At 43.2% G+C, this 19,529-nt stretch overlaps 1 protein-coding gene across 5 annotated transcripts in view; it reads right to left on the bottom strand.

The window, feature by feature from the left end:
• The window catches only part of bicral (BRD4 interacting chromatin remodeling complex associated protein like), a 127,757-nt gene extending 109,585 nt beyond the window's left edge, over positions 1–18,172 (bottom strand). For 4 of the 5 annotated variants that reach the window (XM_038812624.1, XM_038812641.1, XM_038812613.1 and 1 more), the window contains exon 1: positions 17,406–18,172. The gene's annotated coding sequence lies outside the window, so the exon portion shown is untranslated. The remainder of the gene's footprint in view (positions 1–17,405) is intronic. The other variant, XM_038812649.1, reaches the window with a different exon arrangement.
• Between the last annotated feature and the right edge of the window lie 1,357 nt (positions 18,173–19,529).

Below are 19,529 nucleotides of genomic sequence, written 5' to 3'. Positions count from 1 at the left end.
TTACAGACCCATCAGTCCTACGTCTGTGGTGAGCAAAATATTGAAAAGGATTCTGAGAGATAGGATTAATGATTGTTTAGAAAAACATAGTTTGATTAAAGATAGTCAGCATGGCTTTGAGGGCAGGTCATGCCTCACAAGCCTCATTGAATTCTTTGAGGATGTGACGAGACACATTGATGAAGGTCGGGCAGTGGATGTGGTGTATATGGATTTCAGGAAGGCATTTGATAAGGTTCCCCATGGTAGGCTCATTTAGATAGTTAGGGGGCATGGGATACAGGGAACTTTGGCTGTCTGGATACAGAACTGGCTGGCCGAAAGAAGACATCGAGTGGGAGTGGATGGAAAGTGTTCCGCCTGGAGGTCGGAGACCAGTGGTGTCCCGCAAGGATCTGTTCTGGGACCTCTGCTCTTTGTGGTTTTTATAAATGACTTGGAACGGGCAGCACGGTGGCCTAGTGGTTAGCACAACCGCCTCACGGCGCTGAGGTCCCAGGTTCGATCCCGGCTCTGGGTCACTGTCCGTGTGGAGTTTGCACATTCTCCCCGTGTTTGCGTCGGTTTCGCCCCCACAACCCAAAGATGTGCAGAGCAGGTGGATTGGCCACGCTAAATTGCCCCTTAATTGGAAAAAATAATTGGGTGATCTAAATTTATTTTAAAAAATAAAAAAATAAAAAAATGACTTGGATGAGGAAGTGGAAGGGTGGGTTAGAAAGTTTGCCGATGACACGAAGATTGGTGGAGTTGTAGATAGTGTTGATGGTTGTTGCAGGTTACAACACAACATTGACAGGATGCAGAGCTGGGCTGAGAAGTGGTAGATGGAGTTCAACCTTGATAAATGTGCAGTGATTCATTTTGGAAGGTCGAATTTGAATGCTGAATACAGGGTTAAAGGCAGGATTCTTGGAAGTGAGGAGGAACAGAGGGATCTTTGGGTACACGTACATAGATCCCTCAAAGTTGCCACCCAGGTTGATAAGGTTATTAAGAAGGCGTATGGTGTGTTGGCTTTCATTAACAGGGGGATTGAGTATGAGAGCCACGAGATTTTGCTGCAGCTTTATAAAACTCTAGTTGGACTACACTTGGAATATTGTGTCCAGTTCTCGTCGCCTCATTATATTAAGGATGTGGATACTTTGGAGAGGGTACAGAGGAGATTTACCAGGATGCTGCATGGACTGGAGGGCGTGTCTTATGAAGAAAGGTTGAGGGAGCTAGGGCTTTTCTCACTGGAGTGAAGAAGACAGAGAGGTGACTTGATAGAGGTGTACAAGGTGATTAGAGACATGGATAGAGTGGATAGCCAGAGACTTTTCCCCAGGGTGGAAATGGCTGTCACGAGGGGACATAATTTTAAGGTGATTGGAGGACGGTATAGGGGAGATGTCAGAGGTAGATTCTTTACACAGAGAGTGGTGGGTGTGTGGAATGCACTGCCAGCAGAGGTGGTGGAGTCAGAGTCATTAGGGACATTTAAGGGACTCTTAAACAGGCACATGGACAGCAGTAAAATGAAGGGGTGTTCTTGTTCAGAAGTCACTGAAAGCTAACCTGCAGGTGCAACAAGCAATTTGGAAGACAAAGGAAATGTTAGCATTTACTTCACGGGAATTGGAGCACAGGGTAAGGAAGTCATGCTACAGTTGTCATGCCTTAGTTGAAACCACACCAGGGATGGGGTGGAGGTGTGGACTTAAGTAGGGTGCTCTTTCAAAGTGCGTATGCAGACGCATTGGGCTGAATGGCCTCCTTCTGCCCTATAAATTCTATGATTCTATGAGTAGTGTCTGCAGTTTTGGTCTCCTTACCTAAAGAAGGATATATGGCCATAGAGGAAATGCAACAAATGTTCACCAGACAGATCTCTAGGATTAGGATTTTCTGGAGTTTAGCAGAATGAGAAGTGATCTCATTGAAGTATAAAATTTTTTACAGGGCTCAACAGCATAGATGCAGAAAAGGTGCTTACTGGGGTCTAGAACCAAGGGACACAGTCTCAGTATAAGAGGTAGGCCATTTAGGATCAATATGAGGAGGAATTTCTTCAGAGGGTGATGAATTCTCTATCCCAGAGGCTCAGTCGCTGAGTATATTCAAAGTAGAGGTCAATCAAGGGATGGAAGGTAGCATTAAGGTAGAAGATGAGCCATGATCTATTTAAATGTCGGCACAGGCTTAATGGGCAAAATGGCCTATCCCTGCTCCTATGTTCCTACTTGTTGGTGTATATTGCAAGACCTGAGCATTTTGTTACATTGTCCTCTGTTGGGGAGATATAAATAAAGTTGGTCAATAATGGTTATCTGCAGTTAAGTATCTGTTAATCTTAATGCAATACACAACAGAAAGATGGTGATGAGGATGGGATAGAAATTTCTTCTGTATTTCATTTGAGAAATAAGTTTTAAGAGCATTGCGGCACATTTTGGAATGTCTAAAGTAGAACTTGAGGAACTGTGAGCAATTTTAAAGATTTCTCCATACGCACAGCGTATTCGGGTACACAGTGAGTTAGCACATTATAGAATTGAAAAAATGGCTCAGAAGGCATATTTAGGGTCAATGGTGAAATTCAATCCTGACTAACAAGGAGGATTGGTACAATTACAAATTACAACGGTTACACATTTGGCTGAAAGTGAACTAAATATGAAATGAGGATAAATGCTTTCATGATCATGATGGGGCCAGATGCTCAAGATGGTGTCTAAACAATGCTGCCCCAAAGACACCAGTACTATGGACTATTCCGAAATTGGTGAAGTTCTAGACTCGTATTATGGCTCATCTATGGTATTGAAGTGAGACTGGCATTCCATGAATGGAAGCAGTTACTAAATGAGACCGTTGCAGATTACATTCCTAAATTAAAGGAACTCATCACTGTAGGTATGGTGCGAACTTAGAAATCAACCTTAGTGACATGTTTGTTGGAGGCCTAAAATACAATAAAATCCAAGCCAAGCTTTTGAACAAACCAAATAAGCTAACATTAAAGGAGGCCTACGATGAGGCCACAGCACAGAAATAGTTGTAGATTGCATCAGAGTTCTTTCCTGAGCTGGAATATGAGGCCCACCAAATTTCAGCAAGATCCAGGCCACAGGCAACCAAGTTCAGAGTCAAATATTGTGTCGCTGTTGCCATGGTAGTCACCTACCATTTAAATGCCCCACCCTCAGTCAAAGTGATATACCTGTAGGAAAGTTGATCACATCCAGGAGGAAACAGTAATAATCGAGGTTGCAGTAAAGCACCAAGTCAAGGTTTTGGTATATCTATAGCTAGTTCAGGAGTCTTGTGGTCCACAAATGAACCAAAGTTGGTGCAATCGAGCAGGAGGATTAAGAGTTGTATTCAGAGAGCAAGAAAAAGAGTACATACAGCTGTGAGTAAAAGGGTTGAAGATATAATTCCAGCGCCCACAGTAAAAACGAAAGTCGAAGATTCACAATTTATTTTTGGTTATGATAGAGCTGCAGCAGGTACCGGTTATCTCAGAAAGAGAGCACAAGATATCCTTAAGTCACATTCTCTTACGCAAAATGGGTGTGAAACTGACTAGTTATTCCAATAACAGTAATGTGAGGGTGGAATAGGATGATCCATCCTATTACTTGCCACTGGTATTAGTAGAAGGGAACAAAGTCTCCCTAATGGGAAGGAATTGGCTAAAGAAAATAGGGTTAAGTTGGGCTGAGTTACTTACAGTAGGGATTAGCAAGATCCCTGGCATTGAGGAAGTTCTCACAGAGCACATAGTGACCTTTGAGAAAATAGACCTAGTAAAGTTAGGCATCAAAAGTCTGAAGTCAGAATAGAGTATAATGTATAGCCAACATTTTACAAGGCTAGGCCAGCGCCTGAAGCACAGTTAGAAAAAGTAAATACTTGGATAGATTAAAGAACGAGGACAATTAAGAAGAGTGCTGAATGGGCCACACCCATTGTGACAGTTCAAAAAATAGATGGGTCCATTCAGCTTTGTGGAGACGATAATAAAACAGTAAATAAGATGATCAAGAATTATACTTATTCACTGCCCATTAGTGTCAATTTGTTTTCCACCACTGCACAGTGCCGATTTGTTTTCTAACTTAGCCAATGTCAAGATTTTCAATAAAATGAATGACAAATGCGTATTATCAGAAATGAGCATGGAACTGTTTACTATTCATACATACACACACACACACAAGTGTTATGATCAGTTGAGAAGTGGTAGAATGGCTCCCCTCTTTTTCTACTCCTGACTTACCCACAACTGGTATTTTGTTTTAAATTTGCTTACCAATTCAGTGAGTATTCATGTCTTTAAATGCTGTGTGTACACTAAATCTCTGTTTGTTTTTAAAAGAAAAGGAAAGTGTTTGTTGTACTTTAAAAACTCGATTTAGATAAAATAATAAAATGCTCCAACACTCACTCTCACGTGCATTCAAGAGTTCACACACACACAGATAAATTGAAACATGGAAGGTCGAGTTAAATGGATTAAGAGTCAAAGGGTGATTTGTTTACAGATCTTGTAGATTGATGACTTGAATGGTTTAAAACTGGGTTTGATGATTTTTCCAGATTCTGCATCGAGATCATTGGAAGACGTTGACAGAAGATTTCTCTCTTTCCTTCTGGAGTCTGCAGCTGCTGGATTAATTTTTAACAATGCTGCCCACAGCACGTACATGGCTTGTTAAACAAGAGTCAGGTAACAAGCTTGCAGGACGACTGGTGGGAGGAGAGAGTGCCACAACGGGGTCTTCCTGTTCTCACACTCAAGACTGTCTATCTTATTCTTCTAATTGAGGGTGGAGAAAAAGCAGTTTCTTAAACACAAAGAAAGGAAGTCGGTTCATCTAATGATCTCCCCTTGCAGACTGACCAGCTATCCAAACATTGTCATAACAAGTTAGTTGAAGAGTGCAGGATGGCATGCCAGGATCTTGGCATACCTAAAAATGAGGTGTCAACCTGCTGAAGCTACAACACAAGACAATTGCATGCGAAGCAGCAAGTGTTAGACAAAGCCAAGCGATTCAACAACCAGCGGATCAGGTCTCATTTCCAGTCCTGCTACATCCAGCCATGGGACAATTAAACAATTCACTGAAGCAGGAGGCTCCACAATGATGGGTGAGCCCCGCACATCAATGGAAATCATAAGGCTCAATTATTTACAATGATCTTCAGGTTGGAAATGCTGAGTGAGTAATCCATCTCAGCCTCCTCCAGAGGTCCCCAGCATCACAGATGCCAGTCTTCAGCCCATTTGATTCACTCCACATAATATCAACAGCTGAAGGCACTGAATACTGCAAAAGCTATGAGCCCAGGCAATATTTCGGCAATGATACTGAAGGATTTGTGCTCCAGAACTTGCTGAATATCTAGCCAAGCTGTTCCAGTACAGCTAAATCAGTGGTGTCTGCCTGGCAACATGGAAAATTGCCCAAATATGCCCTCGTCACAAAAAACAAGACAAATCCAACCTGGCCAATTATCAGTCCATTCGCAATCATTAGTAAAGTGATGGAAGGAGTCATCAACCGAGCTATCAAGTGGCACTTGCTTAGTAATAACTTATCATTAATGCTCAGTTTGTGTTCTGCCAGGGTCACTCAGCACCTGAGTTCAAACATGGACAAACGAGCTAACTTCCAGAGGTGAGGTGAGAGGACTGTCCGTGACATCAAGGCAGCAATTCACCGAGCATGGCATCAAGGGGCCCCTGTAAAATTGAAGTCAATGGGAATTAGGGGGAAAACTCTCTACTGTTGGAGTCATATCTAGCACAGGGATGGTGGTTTTGGTTGTTGGAGGTCAATCATCCCAATTCCAGGACATCACTGCTGGAATTCCTCAGGGTAGTGTCCCAATTCCAACCATCTTCAGCAGTTCTATCAAAGACCTTCCCCTCCATCATAATATCAGAAGTGGGGAGGTTTGCTGAGATTGCATAATGTTCAACACCATTCATTAAATTTAATGTAACCAATTTTTGTTTTCCAATTAAGGGGCAATTTAGCGTGGCCAATCCACCTACTCTGCACATCTTTAGGGTTGTGGGGGTGAGGCCCACGCAGACACGGGGAGAATGTGAAAACTCCATATGGACAGTGACCCCGGGCCGGGAATGAACCCTCAGCGCTGAGCGGCAGCAGTACTAACCACGGCGCCACTGCTCAACCCCATTAATGACTCCTCAGATACTGAAGTAGTTCATGTCCAAATGCAGCAAGAGCTGGACAACATCAAGGCTTGGGCTGACAAGTGGCAAGTAACATTCGCACCACATAAGTACCAGGCAATGACCATCTCCAACAACAGAGAATCTAACTGTCGTCCCTTGACATCCAAAGGCATTACCAGCGCTGAATCTCCTATTGTCAACAATCCTGGGGGTTATCATTAACCAGAAACTGAACTGGTCTAAGCATATAAATACCGTGGTTTCAAATCAGATCAGAAGCTAGGAATCCTGTGGCGAGTAACTCCCCAAAGCCTGTCCACCACCTAAAAGGCAGAGGTCAGGAGTGTGATGGGATATTCTCTGGAGGAGTCCAGCTACAACAACGTTCAAGAAGTTTGATACTGCAGCCTCACGGCGCCGAGGTCCCAGGTTCGGTCCAGGCTCTGGGTCACTGTCCGTGTGGAGTTTGCACATTCTCACCGTGTTTGCGTGGGTTTCGCACCACAACCCAAAGATGTGCAAGGTAGGTGGATTGGCCACTCTTAATTGCCCCTTAATTGGAGAAAATGAATTGGGTACACTAAATTTTTTTTTAAAAGAAAGACGTTTGATACCATTAGGACAAAGCAGCCCACTTCGTTGGCACCCCAACCACAAATATGCATTCCCTCCATCACTGACCCACAGTGGCAGCAGTGTGTACTATCTACAAGATGAACCGCCGGAACTAACCAAGCCTCCTCAGACAGCTCCAAACTCAAAACCACTACCATCTAGAAGGGCAAGGGCAGCAGACACACGGGAGAACCACCATTCCCCTCCAAGCCACCCACCATCCTAACTTGGAAATATATCATTCCTTCCCAGCCTTTGGGTCAAAGTTCCCTCCCCAACAGCACTGTGGGTGTACCTAGACCACATGGACTGTGGCAGTTCAAGAAGGCTGCTCATCACCAACTTCTCGAGGGCAACTAGGGATGGGCAAGAAAAAAGGGCTGGTCTAGCCGATGACGCCCACATTCCAAGAAATTCTTTTTTAAACCTGGAGAGTGTGAAAGACACCAGGCGGGATCATCTGGCTGTTCACGCAGCGGGATCTTCCAGTCCAGCCAGCGATTACCTGGTGGCATGGGGTACATTCAATGGGAAACCCTATTGATAGTGGGGAAACCAAATTATTCCACCACTGGCCAACAGCGGACCACCTCCTGCTGCCGCAAAACATGGCGCGTGGAGACTACGGAATCTCGCCCACCATCCCCTGTGGATTCACACAGTCTGGAGACTTTCTGAGATGAAACAATTGCAGTAGACATGAACTAATTAAGAATTTCCTGATATATACACCCAAAATACTTCCAAGGGCCCCATTACCATGCAGGCGACAGAAAACAAAAGACAGTGCTGTACTGAACACAGGTTTCGAAACCTATTTCCCTCCCTCTCTCTCGGACGTGCTGCGCCCAGTTTGCAAAGTAAGCATCTTGAGAAGCAAAACCAACTGCAAACCAAGATGTTTTCAGTTAAAAACATGGAAGACTGCTCCATACAACTGTAACCAGGACACCGCTGAACAAATCAGCCTCAATGTGGAATGTTCACATCAAGAAACAGCTAACTATATATTCCTGTTTTATTTTCATGAACTGTAAAACAAATCCAGTAAGCCTATCCTTTTACTGCCATCTGCACTGGTGTGTGTGTGCGCCCAGACGAATGATAATAATCTTTATTAGTGTCATAAGTAGGCTTACATTAACACTGCAATGAAGTTACTGTGAAAATCCCCTAGTCACCACACTATGGCACCTGTCGGGTGCACAGAGGGAGAACTCAGAATGTCCAATTCACTATCTTTCAAGACTTGTGGGAGGAAACCAGAGCACCCGGAGGAAACCCACGCAGACACGGGGAGAGTGTGAAGACTCCGCACAGACAATGACCCAAGCCAGGAATCGAACCCAGGTCCTTGGCGCTGTGAAGCAACAGTGCTAACCACTGTGCTACCGTGTCACCCCTATGCAGGTGACACATGAATGGTGCTTGCGATTTATCTTGCTTTTTCAGTTATGGAAATGGTTTCAATAAACATATTCTTTGTTTAACGTAAGAAAATCTGTCTAATCCTTTACAATCTAAAAGCATAAATAGTTGCACTTGGCGCATGGTGGCACAATGGTTAGCACTGCTGCCTCACAGCACAAGGGTCCCAGTTTTGATTCGTGCCTTGGGTCACTGTCTGCGTGAGTTTCCTCCGGTTGCTCTGGTTTCCTCCAACGGTCCAAAGATGTGCAGGTTAGGTGGATTGGCCATGCTAAGGTATCCAAAGGTTAGGTGGGGTTACAGGGACAGGGCAGGGTAATGGGCCTGGGTGGATGATCATTCAGAGTCGGTGCGCTCGATGGAACGAATGGCCTCCTTCTGCACTGAAGGAAACTGGCGAAGCATATCCTCTGTAAATTCACATTAAAAAATCGTTAGTCAAGCCTGAAATGGGAGAATAGGGGAGTAATTTCACTTCTCATATGGTCGTACCAGTGGCATAAATGGTTCTTGCCACCTACCATTTCAAACATGAATATTGTCCAGGTTTTGCTGAATGCAGGCACATATAACTTCAATATCAGAGTAGTTACAAAAGGCACTGACCACCATGAAATCGCCAGAAAACATCCCACTCCAATCTTATGATGGAGGGAAGGTCACTGATAAAGCAGCTAAAACTTTAGGCCTGTACACTGCACTGAGGTCCTGTCACAATGTCCTGGGACTAAGATGATTGGCCTAGGACAACCACGACCTTATTCCTTTGTGCCAAGTATGATTCCAACCAGTGGAGCTTTCTCTACTACCACCAACTTCAATTTTACATGAGTTCCTGGATGCCAATGGCAGTCTCAATCTCAGCATTTTTGCCCATTTTGGAACAAGACCGTAACGAAGACTGGAGCAGATTAGCCCTGGTGAAATTCAAACTGAGCACTGGTGAGCAGGTGAGAAAGTGCCACTTTGCAACATTGTCAATGACCACTTCCACCACTTTGCTAATGATTGAGAATTGGTTGATGGTTGGTAATTGGATTAATCAGGGGCGGCATGTGGCACAATGGTTAGCACTGGGACTGCGGCATGGAGGACCCGTGTTTGGATCCCAGCCCTGGGTCACTGTCCGTGTGGAGTTTGCACTTTCTCCCCATGTCTGCGTGGGTTTCACCCCCACAACCCAAAGATGTGCAAGTTAGGTGGATTGGCCACGCTAAAAATTGCCCCTTAATTGGAGAAAAACTAATTGGGTACTCTAAATTTATTTTTTAAAAGATTGGATTAGTCCTGCTTTTTATGGATGACATGTACCTGGCAATTTTCCACATTTTTGGGCAGATACCTGTGTGGTAGCTGTACTGGAACAGCTTGACCCAAGGATACATTAAGTACACGCTCCATGATATCAAACTACCCCCACCCTTTGCACCGGTCCCAAATTTGGTGATCCCAACAATTTCAATCAGACCACACAACTGCAAATTAGGACCCTCCTTCCAGAGCCTGTAATTTCCTTTCCAGATGCAATGTTGTTAAAATACTCCTGTATTCTCTGATCCCACTAATACTCCAGGATACCCAGCTCCACTGTTCCTACAACTCCATACCATGTTCCTTGCATTATGAAACCCAGAACCATCCCATTGTTGCCACACCCGAAGCACTACTCCCACTAGTCTCAAGTCACTGGAATGGCTTCTGACTATTCATAACTTCCTGAGATCTTCAATATAATCCGACTGTTCCCAACCCCTAGGACTGCCAAAGCATATGACAGAACTTGTATTTCTCCCCACTTACTACCATGACTAACTTGCAATCTAGACTATCTTTCCTACCATCTTCATTTGTATTCGGAGATAAAACTGCCAAACATAACTGATTTCCAACGCTGGTCCTCCTGGTCTTTATTATACTTTAACTAGAACCGCAACAGACCACAAAGTTAACAGAAAAAGGAACTTGCGTAGTCACAAAAAAGGAAATTCAGGGAGAATGTACTTAGTGCATAATATATTGACACTCAAAATTCTACAACTCTTTGACTATGTTTGATTCACACTCATTGCACATCTCTAGATGCTGTAGCCACCTGGGGTAGTCACGTCCCGATTCCAAAATGGATACTCGCAAAGAGTGCAGGGAAAAATGGACAGCACTAGAAAAACAAGCAGGTACAAGGTTTCCTGTGGATTGGAACTTGCAGAGCCCAGACAGAACTGAAACTACAAGCCATTAGCATAGTAATGAGTTATCTCCGGGGACAAAAAGAAACATTGGAACAATCGGTACCAGGACAGACTCCCCGGCGCCAGTGGAGACTAAAACAAAGGCAGGCCAACGGTTACCTACAACCCGCCCAGAGATTGGGGAACGACCCCGTTATTGGAGAGAATCGATACAAACGATTGGGATATGGTCCAATTAATTGGGGCCAAGTCCAGGGTCCGCCCGGAAGGGCGCAAAACCCTGGGGACTATAAACCAGAGTCCCCAAGGTCAGTTCGCTCTCTTACTCTTATTTCAACATCTTCACCTTGGCCTTTGGCTCTCAGCGACGAGAGGCCCGCCAAGCACCAGCCAAGTAAGTCTAAGGTCAACGCCCGCTACGAGATAGGCGCTCCTAGCTACTATTCTATACCAGTTCGAAGCCAGCAGTATTTGAACCGGACAACGCCCATTGTTCCGCTGATTGAGTGCCCCCCCCCCCGAAGCTAAGTATAGGCTTATAGTAGTAGTTGTAGTTTAGCGAGTAGAGTTTATGCATGAGTAATAATTGACTGTGTGTGTAAATAAATGTGCATTGATTTCAAACTTACTAACTGGTGTATCGAGTCATTGATCAGTATTCAGTTTTGAACTTTGTGGTGGTATCAGAAAGATACCTGCCGACTCTTGAGCAAAGGTAATTAAAACAGAGCAAATTAAGGGAAAGCATAACGAGCAATAATGCAAATATGCAGCAAACTCCAGGTCCAAGAATCCCCAAGGTGTATGGTTTGTAGCCTTTTATGGTAGACTGATGTTTTGCCACCTCGGACTCATCATGATCAGCATCACAAGAGTCACTAAAATATTTATTAAATAGAATAGTATACACACATCCTCTCCATCACACTGTCAAATGTCATACTTGCAAATGAGTACAGTATAAACAAAATAACTAATTTACAATGTATAAAGATCCTCAGCAATTCAATACACTTTAACTGACACAGGAGCTACATTTGTAACCGCTGAACAATTTTACCAATCTTGCTTTAAAAAGAAAGTGCATTATTATTTGAAGTATGATAGAAACAGAATAGATTTATGGAATTAACGCGTGTAGAATCATGTATTACGCTTATATTACACTATGAAATGCATTCCTGTACAACATGAAAAAGTGATATTTTTTTCCCCTTAATTGTAATTGAACAATTCCAATAAAAAACTACGACAGAGCTATATCTCACTTGTAAATTTATCACAATGACTTACATTACATCTTATCAGTTAGAAGTCGTATTGTCTGAATTGCAGTTTATAGAAACAGTGGTACTAATAAAGCAGGATCAGTGGCAATCCGGTTAGCGTTATATTACATTGCTTTTACTTTTAACTTGTAGTACAATGTTGTATTTTACAGCATGATTAATTTAATCCCCACCTGACCTTCAAAATTTCTGTCGTGCAAATTCAGAGACCACTGCATACTCTGTTGGGGTAACATGATGTGTATGTTATATCGTAACAGGTAAAGCCAGAGATGGTCAGGGCTGGATCCTTCAGCAGATGAATGTATTTCAGATTAGTGTTTTTAAATGATTACTGAACATAACATTGCTCTTGGATCACAGTCTCTGTTTCAGAAGGAATGCTTGATTTTGTATGCTTGTCATCTTTTCATATCATTAAGAGATTTTGCTGTTCACATGAATATTTCCACATATTTAACTTTTATGTAAATAATGCAAGGTATGGAGCCAAGTCTATAGTTTTCATACATCTACCACACCAAGAACTTGCATTTATATAGTGCCTTTACCATAGTAAAATGTCCCACACTGCTTCACAGAAACATTATCAAACAAACTTGACACCAAGCCACATAAGATATCAGGTCAGTTGAGAAAAAGATTTGAAGGCATCTTAAAGAGGTACACAGACAGAAAGGTTTCGGGATTGAATTTGAGAACTCAGTACCTAGGCAGTCAAAGGCGCAGCAGTCAATGATAAATTAATGGAAACCGGATGTGCTTAAGTGCCCAAAATGGTTCAAGATAACCCCCTGCTTCTTAGGTTCTTAGCGGGTTATGGTTTGGAAGACCCTCTGTCCCAACCGCTGTCTTTGGGCACCTCTGCCACCATCATAAACCTGTTTACGGAGTTATTTTCGGGGCCTTCCGGTGACCAGGCGGCAGGGGTGGAGCAGGCATCTGCACCACCGTCTCCCACTGGCCCAGGACCCCGGGAGGAGCCTGAGGAGATCCCGCCTGTCAATGATCGTGATGGTGTGATCAAGGCAGCCCCTGAATTGGTCAGTGGGCCTGTGTTGTCCGCCGCACTCAGTGTGGTGGAGGATTCGGGCCCGGAGAGCGACTGTCCGAAGGCTGTCAGCCGCCGAATGTCGAGAGCGCAGGATGCACGAGACGCTCTGTAGTGGGGTGTGGGTCTCACTCGTGTCTGACACTATGTCACCCCTCATCCCCTCTGGGGAACTCCCAGAATCTGGCACATCATAACTGAAGGTTCTTTTGTTGTTCTGCCTCTGTAGACAGTTCATGTAGTTGCCTATTGGGCCCCCCTTCACCAACACTCCGACTCCCTCCCTCCCCACCACCCTCTTTTCCCCTACCTCCCCACGTCCCTTCCCTTCTGTTGGTACAGAGGCGAGGGTATCTGGTCTCTCCAGCGCACAGTTTAGCGCTTGTACCATTTGTTTTTTGTAGAAATGTGTTGTGAACTATTTTAATAATCAGAGTATCCACCCCCCTCCCCGTACATTGGTACTGAGGGGAGGGTACCCTGTTTCTCCAACACAAAATGAATGTTTGTACCATTTGGCCTTGTATATATTTTTTTACTGTTTTAATAAAAAGATATTGCTGGAATGAGCACAATGGCCACAGGGATATTGGTAAACAGAACATGGTGCAATCGTTTGAATAAAATGATAGGCCAGCTAAAGAAACACTGGGATAACAAAGTCTGGAGGCCAGGACAAGGATTTAAACAGCCTATGGGCCAAGGCAAGGCTGAGATTGGTGATGTAATGAAGGTAGGTGTTCGTGATGAGGGAAAGAATATGGGACCAGATCAGATCAGGATTAAATTGGATTATATGGTTGCCAATACTATGGTTCAGCCTCAGGTAATGTTGGAGTCCATGGCTAGCGAGAAGAGTTTGAGATGGGGGCCAAGACAATGGTTTGTGACTTCACAATATTTAATTGGGAGAACCTCTTTCTACTCCAATACTGGATGTCGGGACAAGCAATGTGACAAAACGGAGGCAGTGGAGACTTTTGGAGAGGTGGTGAGATGGAGCTGGGTGGCGTCAACATTTTTGGGACTGTTTTCATATGTTATCACTGAGGGTTGGAACCTGAATAAGAAATAGGACCAGTCAAGCATTCAACTATGTGGGACTCCAGAGGTAGCCGTAAGGGACTGGGAAGAAAGGCACTGGGAAGGAAGGCCTTTGGAGGGTATTAGGTATGCAAATAAGCTGAATAGCCTGGGACTGTTTTCATTAGAACAGCAGAGGATGAGGGGTGACCTGATAGATGTCGACAAGATTACGAGGGGTATGGATAGAGTGGATAGGCAGGCACTCTTTCCCAGGGTCGAAGGTTCAGTCATCAGGGGGCATAGGTTTAAGGTCCGTAGGGCAAAGTTTACAGGAGATGTGTGAGGCAGGTTTTTTTTTTTACATAGAGGGTGATGGGTGCCTGAAACGCATTGCCAGGAGAGGTTGTGGAAGCAGATACATTAATAGCATTCAAAAGGCACCTTGACCAATACATGGATAGGACAGGTATAGAGGGATATGGCACAAGGAAGTGAAGAGTTTTGGCTGAGGTTGGTCTCATGACCGGTACAGGCTTGGAGGGCCGAGGGGCCTGTTCCTGTGTTTGCTCTTTGCTGGAGTATCTCTGGCTATGACTAGACAAATTAAATTTAAGCCAGGTGAAGGCAGTCCCACCCAGCTGGATAATGGAGGAAACAGCAGGGATGAAAGATTGTGGTCATCCAAGTATGGATACAAGTCCAGAAGGCTGGAGGGTTTGTGCCACAGTTACATAAAATATTACTTGTGCTTTTGTTAAGGGTTGATTCAGTGTTCATTCACAGATGGAACCCTGATCAACTAAGTTCAAACATAGAGTTGAAGACAAGGTGAGCATTTGTAATACCACAATACTTGTGTCAATTTTCGCAACTTAAAATTTTTTTGTCAAATTTGCATCCCCACTTGGCCGATATATCATTTAACCAGTTAAATGGCATTGAATATTTTTAACAATGCTAGCTGCAAAATAATAAAACCTACCCATAATTCAACATTTGACAAGTGATTTTGGAAAAAAAAACCATAACACTGGATTGACCATTAATTCTGAAAATGGGCCAATTCAACATAATGATCTATTATATTCTCCAATTCAGTTTGTCCATTTGATCTCTGAACATGGGCCAGAATTCCTTTCAATTTAAGATCGCAATTTTACTGGAATGATGACCACCTTCCTCTAGCACAAGAACATATGTAACTACAGAACGACTGTTTCAGGCTCCAGACCGAGCAGTTTTAACGATTGAATATATTGTGTATATATATGTATACACACATCAATGCCATCAGAACAATTTTAGTATATATTCTGAAATACTGGCAGCTAGGTTTTTTGCAACAACTTCCAAAATATTGGGGCATCAAATGTAGGCCAATTAATTATTAGTTGGCCAATCTACTTTTGTTTGCGCTGGCAACGGGTTTTAAACTCCCAATTATGTTATTCCGAGCAGTATTAAAACTACAACAAACGAAACTCAAGGGATAAAGCACTTTAAGGGACCTCATTGCATTCACATTTTAAGCAAATCACACGGTCACAATATCCAACAAAGCACACAAGTATTTACATTATGTTTTATTATAAAAATAAAAAGTACAGGGCACGAAATTATAATAGATTGGTTCTAAAAATGTCGGATAACGATCGTGCAAATAGAATGATAGTCTAGGTTGTAAAATGTTTCTCAAAAGAAAAACGCTCGGTAGCTCCAAGCAGCTAAAATGGCGACGTTACAGGCAGGAATTTTAACTGCGCAACCAGTGTTGGCACAACGCCAGTACAATCACCTCCGAGTGGAGCAATGAACCATACCATTCCCAAAAAAGCCGAAAATTGAGCTATATATTTCCTACGTGGGCAGTAAAAAGAAATATTAATTTTTGAAAAACGTTTTGGCGAAAACAATTGAACGGAGAAAGGAAGGGGGAGAAGGAGGCGCCTCGAGGCCTGTCAAAAAACTGCCACTACAAGAAGAATCGTTTTTTAAGGAAAGAGGGGGTAAAAAGGCTGGTCACCCTCTTTTGTTGATTAAAAACTGCGTTGAAACCTACCGAGCTATAAATGTTTTCAAAATCCCGCCCATAGTTATAACAGCCAAAACATCCACAAAACAAAAACAAAAAATTGGATCGCGTTTCTTTTCCCCCCGTCAACTTTACTCGGGCGTCGAATAAAAGAGGGAAGGAAAATTATATTTTCTCTGTTTGAAGGAAGTACATCGCCAGCGAGATGGAAGGAAAAGAGCAAAGTTGAAAATGGAACATGACACCGAACTGAAACTCCGATGGTGGGACATTGCAAGGTGGCGATTATTAGTCGCGGTTTTACTCTTTTTTTTTAATTTAAAAAATCCGATTTCGTGGTCAAAGCAGTGAAGAAATTCTTAACAATTGAACGAGAGGGGCAAATAACGATAATTATCAGGGTTTTGCGAAAACAGCAACCGTCCATTCCATTTTTTAAAATAAAGTTTGAGTTTTGTAAAAATAAAACCCTCAAAAGAATCAGATGGAAATGAGACGAAGCATTATCGGGAGGGGAAGAGAGAAACTAAGTCTGAAAATAAAACCAAAGATCGACCTCCAATCCCGCCCATCGCCATGAACGGGAGGAGCGGAACAAACGGTTTCTTAAGTTTTTTTTTCCTCTCCCGGCGTCGGGTTTAAGGTTTATTTTATTTTAAGCCGCCGCGAGGGAGCATCTGCTGGGTGACGCTAGCGATCGGGTAGATGTAGTTTTCAAACGAAAGGCTTTGAGGAAGAAGAAACAAAGCGCCGGGAGTGGCCGCCGAGTCTGACTTCATCCATCTTTGGTCGGAGTCTTTCTTTTTCCGCCCGTCTCTCGCCTTCGAGGTGGCGACGACGAAAGCGGTGAGAGAAAGGAGGGCAGGGGGGAAAAATCTACAGGGAGAATCTGCAATCGCCGCTTTTGAAAAATAACCCCGTGAGGTCGATTTACCAAACGGTGCTCGCTAACAGCCGCCCAGACAAAACCGCTTAGAAAGCAGGAAAAAAAGAGGGAGGGATCTCAGACGATTATTTCTCTCCCTGGTCTATTTTTTTTGTGTGTGTTGTGTTGTGTGTGCGGGGGGGGTAAAAAAAAAACACATCGTGATCACGGGGGCGGAAAGAAAAAGTATATTTTCCAACAGTTTTTCTTCTGTACGATCATTTAGTTTGGGGGCAGAGGCTGGAGATGAAGGGGGCCAGTGATGGTGGAGGAGATGATGGGGGTGGGGGGGTGCAGTGGCAAGGAGGGGAGGGGTGTGGAAGAGAGAATAAGAGAACGAAAACGGAGATGAGTATATTTTTCTAAAGCGGTGGCCGCTGATTCAGCTGTTTTGTTTTCGTTTGGCGGCGGTGCTGCTGTCGTTGACGGGTGATTTTTTTTTTCTTTTTTCCCCCCTCCGTCTTCTGCTGTTGCCGTTCCGAAAGACGGGGAGGTGACTTTTTTTTCCCAGGCACACCAAAAAATATTTTCCCTTAGACCCTATTTTTTTTCTTTCTCTCTTCCAACCCCCCCTCCCTCCCCGAAGGAGTTGTTTTTTTTTTCCTTGAAAATTTTATCACAAAATTATAATACACTGAAGGAACTCACCGTCATGAAGCGTGCCTTGTCAACGGGGTTTCCTCGCCATCAAATCAGGGGCGAGATGACCAAGAGACAAAAAAAAATCCCGGCTCCACACACATTGAACAGTGAGAGCTGTTCAGGGCATTTTCCTGTAAGGAATAAAAAGGAAATATATATATATTTTTAAATCGACAGTAAATTATACGTCGATATTTTATTTCCCACCGCCGTCTTCCTGTTCCATTTAAAAAAAAATAAACTCCACTTTTCAATTTTATTTCAACATGTTTGTTCCATGTCTTTCCTGAGGGGAGGAGAAATGTTTACAGCTACTTTTGTTTTTTAAAAAATGCGAGGACGGTCATTTCACCTCCCCTTTTTTCAATAAAATATAGAAAAATACTACATAGAAAGTTTGGTGTTTCGTTACCCCCACCCTTTACAATTTTTAAAAACGTCGATGGGTAGGTTATGTGGCGACCCCCGGGGGAGGTGGGGAGAACTGGGATGGAGAAATTGATTACAATAAATTTAAATATTTTATTATCAGGATTTAATGGATTTGTGTTGTTGGGGGGCTCCCAGGATCACATGTCACAAGCGATTTCAAAGGGCAAATATCTGACACGGGTTGAAGATTTAAGTCTCAGCTTTCCTCATATATGATGTGGATATTTTTTTAAGGAAAGGCTGTTTCCTGAATATTTGTAAGAAAGGTGAAATGCAATGGTTCCCGGACCCCCCCAGCGCGGCGCATGGGCCGGGGTCCTTGCCCTGAACAAACAGACGCGCGCGCAACCCAACGCGCCCCCCCCCCCCCCCCCCATTGGTCCAGTGTGACGGCTCCACACCCCCCGCATCCAATTGGTCCAGGGTGGTGGCTCCACCCCCTCCCCCGCGCCGCTCTCATTGGTCGGTGTTCAGTCCAGCAGGGTTGTGGAAAGCTGAGGTGACCCAGAACACTCAAGTAGACCCATTTGCGTTTTAGATCTAGAATGAGACCGGACTTTTTGTCAACATAGCTTTTATATGTAGGAAATCTGTAGCAACGTTCTTTTCACATCATCCTGCCTGCTTGCAAACTCTGTCCAAATTTTTTTCACGTGGAGAATTGGAAATTCTGAACTCTACTTGTGGATGGCCGGTGGGAGGGAGAAGAGAAATACTTCGCTTGCTGTCATTCGTTTTGAAATTAACCCCCACCCCGTTTTATAGTTGTTCAGAAATCACCTTTACTCTGCTGTCCCCGTCCTGACCCGCACTAATATATTGATGCGTTTCTTTAGTGGACAACGATATTTGAGTTCCACTTTGTATAATTGCGTTGTAACGCGCGAACTGTACAAAAAAAACGCTACTTTAGTTTCATCGTCTGGAAAACGCATGAACGTCTTTAACAGTGTGACTGTTGATTTCCTTTTCTGTGGAAGGACTTATTTCTACGAAACGAAAATAAATTGTTTAGTGACTGGAGTGAAAACATTTATTTTATAGGGTGAGATTTTACACGGTTGGATGTATAGTACCGTGTTAATTCTAATCTTTTTTGAAGCACTTATATGGCAAGCAAAATATAATCAAATTCAAATATTACTTTCTCCATGCAGTTGAAAGTAAGTTCAAAAATGTTCTTTCAATTATACTCGACTCCATCTCCTCCGCTGTTATATTTGTATTCGAATAATTTATATAAAATAAGCCTGTTTTACGAACTAAGTGGATAACAAGTATTCCTTCTGCTGTAAATGTTGGTTGTAAACATAAATGTACTTGTTCTGATGCACGTAAACAAAGGTACTCTTTTTTACTATTTCGCAACTTATTGACTTTAGAAAATATGGAAGAATGTAGTGAAACAAAACTGATTTTATTGAAAGAGCAATTCAGACTCATTTACACTTGCCTCAGTGTTTTGATTACAATGGTCCCAGAAGAGTTTGATTTTTGAAAATCTGGATAACAGTGGGAAATTATAATAGCTGTTGGAGGGAATGTCCATATCATTATTAATATTTGAAAAAGGGCAATGTTTCCATTTCCTGCTCCATCAAACACTTTCAGGTACATTTGTACTAAATTTACATTTCAAGCACAATTTAGTAAGGAAAATCTACTAATCATAGTTCTGAGCTATGTTGAAGAGTTTAT

This window comes from Scyliorhinus canicula, chromosome 1 (genome assembly GCF_902713615.1).
Source record: "Scyliorhinus canicula chromosome 1, sScyCan1.1, whole genome shotgun sequence".
NCBI classification, from domain to species: Eukaryota; Metazoa; Chordata; class Chondrichthyes; order Carcharhiniformes; family Scyliorhinidae; genus Scyliorhinus; species Scyliorhinus canicula.
This window is presented reverse-complemented; position numbering and strand designations above follow the sequence as displayed.